At 40.3% G+C, this 7,990-nt stretch overlaps 1 non-coding gene across 1 annotated transcript; it reads left to right on the plus strand.

Moving 5' to 3' along the window:
• Positions 1 to 6,731: 6,731 nt before the first annotated feature.
• LOC112738513 (small nucleolar RNA R71) lies at positions 6,732 to 6,839 on the plus strand. The gene has a single exon (XR_003169470.1). It is a non-coding gene; the product is annotated as a small nucleolar RNA R71 (small nucleolar RNA).
• The last annotated feature ends 1,151 nt before the right edge of the window (positions 6,840 to 7,990 follow it).

Below are 7,990 nucleotides of genomic sequence, written 5' to 3' on the forward strand. Positions count from 1 at the left end.
TCTCAGAAGTGTACATGAACTGGTTATTAGCAACCATGTCAATGAGTTCTTGAGCTTCTGCAGGCGTTTTCTTTAGGTGAATGGATCCACCTACAGAAGTATCCAATGACATCTTAGCTAATTCAGACAGACCATCATAGAATATTGGTATGCGAAATTGCTACTCAGGTTGTGAATTGTTGTTCGAAATTGATTCCCCGGCAATGGCACCAAAAACGGATGCACAGAACCATGGTCTAAACATATCTTCACAACTTCGCATAACTAACCAGCAAGTGCACTGGGTCGTCCAAGTAATACCTTACGTGAGTAAGGGTCGAATCCCACGGAGATTGTCGATATGAAGCAAGCTATGGTCACCTTGTAAATCGCAGTCAGGCGGATATAAAACAGTAATGGGTTTTCGAAAATAAATAATAGAATAGGAATAGAAATACTTATGTAATTCATTGGTGAGAATTTCAGATAAGCGAATAGAGATGCTTTCGTTCCTCTGAACCTCTGCTTTCCTGCTATCTTTATCCAGTCAGTCTTACTCCTTTCCATGGCTGGCTTTATGTGATACATCACCACTGTCAATGGCTACTTTCGGTCATCTCTCGGGAAAATGATCAAATGCCCTGTCACGGCACGGCTAATCATCTGGAGGCATCACCCTTGTCAATGGCTTCATCTTATCCTCTCAGTGAAAATGGTCAACGCACCCTGTCACGGCACGGCTATTCATCAGTCGGTTCTCGATCATGCTGGAATAGGATTTACTATCCTTTTGCGTCTGTCACTAACGCCCAGCAATCGCGAGTTTGGAGCTCGTCACAGTCATTCATTCATTGAATCCTACTCGGAATACCACAGACAAGGTTTAGACCTTTCGGATTCTCTTGAATGCCGCCATCATTCTAGCTTACACCACGAAGATTCCGATTAAGAGATCTAAGAGATACTCATTCAATTCTAATGTAGAACGGAAGTGGTTGTCAGGCACGCGTTCATAGGGAATGATGATGATTGTCACATTCATCACATTCAGGTTGAAGTGCGAATGAATATCTTAGAAGCGAAATAAGATGAATTGAATAGAAAACAGTAGTACTTTGCATTAATCTTTGAGGAACAGCAGAGCTCCACACCTTAATCTATGGAGTGTAGAAACTCTACCGTTGAAAATATATAAGTGAAAGGTCCAGGCATGGCCGAGAGGCCAGCCCTCAAACGTGATCTAAGATAGCATACAACTGATCAAAGATTCCTAATACAATAGTAAAAGGTCCTATTTATAATAATCTAGCTACTAGGGTTTACAAAAGTAAGTAATTGATGCATAAATCCACTTCCGGGGCCCAATAGGTGTGTGCTTGGGCTGAGCTTGAGTGTTGCACGTGTAGAGGTCCTTTCTGGAGTTGAACGCCAGCTTTTGTGCCAGTTTGGGCGTTCAACTCTGGTTTTGGCTCCTTTTCTGGCGCTGGACGCCAGATTTGGGCAGAAAGCTGACGTTGAACGCCAGTTTACGTCATCTATTCTTGGCCAAAGTATAGACTATTATATATTGCTGGAAAGCCCTAGAAGTCTACTTTCCAACGCAATTAGAAGAGCGCCATTTCGAGTTCTGTAGCTCCAGAAAATCCACTTTGAGTGCAGGGAGGTCAGAATCCAACAGCATCAGCAGTCCTTCTTCAACCTCTGAATCTGATTTCTGCTCAAGTCCCTCAATTTCAGCCAGAAAATATCTGAAATCACAGAAAAATACACAAACTCATAGTAAAGTCCAGAAATATGAATTTAACATAAAAACTAATGAAAACATCCCTAAAAGTAACTAGATCCTACTAAAAACATACTAAAAATAATGCCAAAAAGCGTATAAATTATCCGCTCATCACAACACCAAACTTAAATTGTTGCTTGTCCCCAAGCAACTGAAAATCAAATAGGATAAAAAGAAGAGAATATACTATAAATTCCAAACTATCAATGAAACATAGCTCCAATCAAATGAGCGGGACTTATAGCTTTTTGTCTCTTGAATAGTTTTGGCATCTCACTTTATCCATTGAGGTTCAGAATGATTGGCATCTATAGGAACTCAGAGTTCAGATAGTGTTATTGATTCTCCTAGTTCAGTATGATGATTCTTGAACACAGCTTCTTTATGAGTCTTGGCCGTGGCCCTAAGCACTTTATTTTCCAGTATTACCATTGGATACATAAATGCCACAGACACTTAATTGGGTGAACCTTTTCAGATTGTGACTCAGCTTTGCTAAAGTCCCCAATTAGAGGTGTCCAGGGTTCTTAAGCACACTCTTTTTTTGCTTTGGACCTTGACTTTAACCGCTCAGTCTCAAGTTTTCACTTGACACCTACATGCCACAAGCACATGGTAAGGGACAGCTTGGTTTAGCCGCTTAGACCAGGATTTTATTCCTTTAGGCCCTCCTATCCACTGATGCTCAAAGCCTTGGGATCCTTTTTTATTACCCTTGCCTTTTGGTTTTAAGGGTTATTGGCTTTTTCTGCTTGCTTTTTCTTTTTCTCTTTTTTTTTTTCTGCAAGCTTTGTTCTTTGCTGCTTTTTCTTGCTTCAAGAATCATTTTTATGATTTTTCAGATTATCAAATAACATGTCTCCTAGTCATCATTCTTTCAAGAGCCAACATATTTAACATTCTTAAACAACAACTTCAAAAGACATATGCACTGTTCAAGCATTCATTCAGAAAACAAGAAGCATTGTCACCACATCAATATAATTAAACTAAGTTCAAGGATAAATTCGAAACTCATGTACTTCTTGTTCTTTTGAATTAAAACATTTTTCATTTAAGAGAGGTGATGGATTCATAGGACATTCATAACTTTAAGACAAAGTTACTAACTACTAATGATCATGTAATGAAGATACAAACATAGATAAGCACATAACATAGAAAACGAAAAACAGAAAAAATAAGAACAAGGAATGAATCCACCTTAGTGATGGTGGTGTTTCCTTCTTGAGGAACCAATGATGTCCTTGAGCTCTTCTATGTCTCTTCCTTGTCTTTGTTGCTCCTCCCTCATTGCTTTTTGATTTTCTCTTATTTCATGAAGCATGATGGAGTGCTCTTGATGTTCCACCCTTAGTTGTCCCATATCGAAACTCAATTCTCCTAGGGAGGTGTTGATTTGCTCCCAATAGTTTTGTGGAGGAAAGTGCATTTGAGGCATCTCCGGAATCTCATGGTGATGAGCTTCATACGCCTCTTGAGCTCCATGAATGGGCTCTCTTGCTTGCTCCATCTTTTTTTTAGTGATGGGCTTGTCCTATTTAATTAGGATATCTTCCTCTATGTCAATCCCAGCTGAATTGCATAGGTGGCAAATGAGGTGAGGAAAGGCTAACCTTGCCATAGTGGAGGACTTATCAGCCACCTTGTAGAGTTCTTGAGGTATAATCTCATGAACTTCCACCTCTTCTCCAATCATGATGCTATGGATCATGATGGCCCGGTCTATAGTAACTTCAGACCGGTTGCTAGTGGAAATGATTGAGCATTGAATGAACTCCAACCATCCTCTAGCTACAGGCTTGAGGTCCAATCTTCTTAGTTGAACCGGCTTGCCTTTGGAGTCAATCTTCCATTGAGCTCCTTCTACACATATGTCCATAAGGACTTGGTCCAAACTTTGATTAAAGTTGACCCTTCTAGTGTAGGGGCGTTCATCTCCTTGCATCATGGGCAAGTTAAACGCCAATCTCACATTCTCCGGACTAAAATCTAAGTATTTCCCCCGAACCATTGTAACATAGTTCTTTGGATCCGGGTTCTTACTTTGATCATGGTTCTTGGTGATCCATGCATTAGCATAGAACTCTTGAACCATTAGGATGCCGACTTGTTGGATGGGATTTGTTAGAACTTCCCAACCTCTTCTTTGAATTTCATGTCGGATCTCCGGATACTCATTTCTTTTGAGTTTGAAAGGGACCTCGGGGATCACCTTCTTCTTGGCCACAACATCATAGAAGTGGTCTTGATGGGCTTTGGAGATGAACCTTTCCATCTCCCATGACTCGGATGTGGAAGCTTTTGTCTTCCCTTTCCCCTTTCTAGAGGATTCTCCGGTCTTAGGTGCCATCAATAGAAATGGAAAAATAAAAAGCTTATGCTTTTACCACACCAAACTTAGAATTTTGCTCGCCCTCGAGCAATAAAAGAAAGGATAGATGAAGAAGAAGAAGAAATGGAGGAGAGGGAGAGTGGGAAGTGTTTCGGCCAAGAAGGGTGTAGAGGGGTGTGTTGTGTGAATTTGATGAAGAATGGAGGGCTTTATATAGGGAAGGGAGGGGGGAAAGGTTTCGGCCATATGGGTAGGTTTGGGTGGGAAATTGGTTTTGACTTTTGAAGGTAGGTGGAGTTTATGAGGTAGGTTTATGGGGAAGAGTGGATGGATGTGAGTGGTGAAGAGGTGATGGGGAAGAGAGATTGAGGTGATTGGTTAAGGGTTTTTGGGGAAGAGTGTTTATGGGGTTGTGTGAAAGAGAGTGGTGAGAAGAAGTGAGTAGAGGTAGGTGGGGATCCTGTGGGGTCCACAGATCCTGAGGTGATCCTGTGGGGTCCACAGATCCTGAGATGATCTTGTGGGGTCCACAGGTCCTGGGGTGTCAAGGATTTGCATCCCTGCACCAATTAGGCATGTAAAATACCCTTGCACATAACTCTGGGCGTTCAGCGCCAGGTTGGTGCCCATTTTGGGCGTTCAACGCCCATTTACTAGCCATTTCTGGCGTTGAACGCCAGAACCATGCTTGTTCTGGGTGTTCAGCGCCAGAATGCTGCCCATTTTGGGCGTTCAGCGCCAGAACCATGCTCTGTTCTGGCGTTGAATGCCAGGCAGATGCTCCTCCAGGGTGTGATTTTTCTTCTGCTGTTTTTGATTCCATTTTCAATTTTTATATTTATTTCGTGACTCCTCATGATCATGAACCTATAAAGACATATAACTAAGAAAAATATAGTTAGATAAATAAAAATTGGGTTGCCTCCCAACAAGCGCTTCTTTAATGTCAATAGCTTGACAGTGGGCTCTCATGGAGCCTCACAGATGTTCAGAGCATTGTTGAGACTCTCCAACACCAAACTTAGAGTTTGGATATGAGAGTTCAACACCAAACTTAGAGTTTGACTGTGGGGGCTTGGGTTGACTCTGGTTTGAGAGAAGCTTTTCATGCTTCCTCTCCATGGTTGCAGAGGGAGATCCTTGAGTTTTAAACACAAGGGAGTCCTCATTCCATTGAAGGACTATTTCACCTCTGTCAACATCAATCACAGCTCTTGCTGTGGCCAGGAAAGGTCTTCCTAGGATGATGGATTCATCCTCTTCCTTTCCAGTATCCAGGACTATGAAATCAGCAGGGATGTAAAGGCCTTCAACCTTTACTAATACGTCCTCTACTTGTCCATATGCCTGTTTTCTTGAATTGTCTGCCATCTCTAATGAGATTTTAGCAGCTTGCACCCCATAGATTTCCAGTTTCTCTATTACAGAGAGGGGCATGAGGTTTATCCCTAAACCAAGGTCACACAGAGCCTTAAAGATCATGGTGCCTATAGTACAAGGTATTATGAACTTTCCAGGATCCTGTCTCTTCTGATGCAATGTTAGTTGATCCAGATCACTTAGTTCATTGATGAACAAGGGAGGTTCAACTTCCCAAGTATCAATGCCAAATAATTTGGCATTCAGCTTCATGATTGTACCAAGAAACTTGGCAGTTTGCTCTTCAGTAACATCCTCATTCTCTTCAGAAGAGGAATACTCATCAGAGCTCATGAAGGGCATAAGGAGGTTCAATGGAATCTCTATGGTCTCTAGATGAGCCTCAGAGTCCTTTGGTTCCTCAGAGGGAAGCTCCTTATTGACCACTGGACGTCCTAGGAGGTCTTCCTCCTTGGGATTCACGTCCTCCTCTCCCTCATTGGGTTCGGCCATGGTGCTTATGTCAATGGCCTTGCACTCTCCTTTTGGATTCTCTTCTGTATTGCTTGGGAGAGTACTGGGAGGGATTTCAGTGATCCTTTTACTCAGCTGGCCCACTTGTGCTTCCAGATTTCTAATGGAAGATCTTGTTTCATTCATGAAACTTACAGTGGCCTTAGATAGATCAGAGACTAAGTTTGTTAAATTAGAAGTATTTTGTTCAGAGTTCTCTGTCTGTTGCTGAGTGGATGATGGAAAAAGTTTATTGTTATTAAACCTGTTTCTTCCACCATTATTAAAGCCTTGTTGAGGCTTTTGATCCTTCCATGAGAAATTTGGATGATTTCTCCATGATGAGTTATAGGTGTTTCCATAAGGTTCACCTAAGTAATTCACCTCTGCTATTGCAGGGTTCTCAGGATCATAAGCTTCTTCTTCATAAGAAGCCTCTTGAGTACTGTTGGATGCAGCTTGCATTCCATTCAGACTCTGAGAAATCATATTGACTTGCTGAGTCAATATTTTATTCTGAGCCAATATGGCATTCAGAGTATCAACTTCAAGAACTCCCTTCTTCATAGGTGTCCCATTATTCACAGGATTCCTCTCAGAAGTGTACATGAACTGGTTACTAGCAACCATGTCAATGAGTTCTTGAGCTTCTGCAGGCGTTTTCTTTAGGTGAATGGATCCACCTGCAGAAGTGTCCAGTGACATCTTTGATAGCTCAGATAAACCATCATAGAATATATCCAGGATGGTCCATTCTGAAAGCATGTCAGAAGGACACTTTTTGGTCAACTGTTTGTATCTTTCCCAAGCTTCATAGAGGGATTCACCTTCTTTCTGTTTGAAAGTTTGAACATCCACTCTAAGCTTGCTCAGCTTTTGAGGAGGAAAGAACTTGGCTAAGAAAGCCGTGACCAGCTTATCCCAAGAGTTCAGGCTATCTCTGGGTTGAGAGTCCAACCACACTCTAGCTCTGTCTCTTACAGTAAAAGGGAAAAGCATGAGCCTGTAGACTTCAGGATCTACTCCATTAGTCTTAACAGTATCACAGATCTGCAAGAATTCAGTTAAGAACTGAAAAGGATCTTCAGATGGAAGTCTATGAAACTTGCAGTTTTGCTGCATTAGAGAAACTAATTGAGGTTTCAGCTCAAAGTTGTTTGCTCCAATGGCAGGAATGGAGATGCTTCTTCCATGTAAATTGGAATTTGGTGCAGTAAAGTCACCAAGCATTCTCCTTGCATTGTTGTTGGGTTCGGCTGCCATCTCCTTTACTTGTTCGAAATTTTCAATCAAGTTGTCTCTGGATTGTTGTAATTTAGCTTCTCTTAATTTCCTCTTCAGAGTCCTTTCAGGTTCTGGATTAGCTTCAACAAGAATGCCTTTTTCTCTGTCCCTGCTCATAAGAAAGAGGAGAGAAAAAGAAAAGAAGAGGAATCCTCTATGTCACAGTAAAGAAGTTCCTTATTGTTAGTAGAAGAAAAGAAGAAGAGAAAAATCTGAAATCAGAAAGAGAGAGAGAGGGTGAAGGATTTTCGAAAATATATTTTTTTTTTTTTGAAAAAGAGTTAGTGATTTTTGAAAATAGTTTTTGAAAAAGGTTAGTAGTTTTCGAAAATTCAAATAAAAAATAATAAAATGATTAGTTTAAAGAAATTTTGAAAAAGGGGGAGATATTTTCGAAAATTAGAGAGAGAGAGTTAGTTAGGTAGTTTTGAAAAAGATGAGAAACAAACAAAAAGTTAGTTAGTTGAAACAAATTTTGAAAAGATATTTTGAAAAGATAAGAAGTTAGGAGGTTAGAAAAGATATTTTGAAATCAAATTTTTGAAAAAGATAAGATGAGAATATATTTTTGAAAAGATATGATAAAAATTAGTTTTAAAAAATATTTAATTTTTAAAATCACAATTAATGACTTGATTCACAAGAAATCACAAGATATGATTCTAGAACTTAAAGTTTGAATCTTTCTTAACAAGTAAGTAACAAACTTGAAATTTTTTAATCAAAACATTAAT

This window comes from Arachis hypogaea, chromosome 13 (assembly GCF_003086295.3).
Source record: "Arachis hypogaea cultivar Tifrunner chromosome 13, arahy.Tifrunner.gnm2.J5K5, whole genome shotgun sequence".
NCBI lineage: Eukaryota > Viridiplantae > Streptophyta > Magnoliopsida > Fabales > Fabaceae > Arachis > Arachis hypogaea.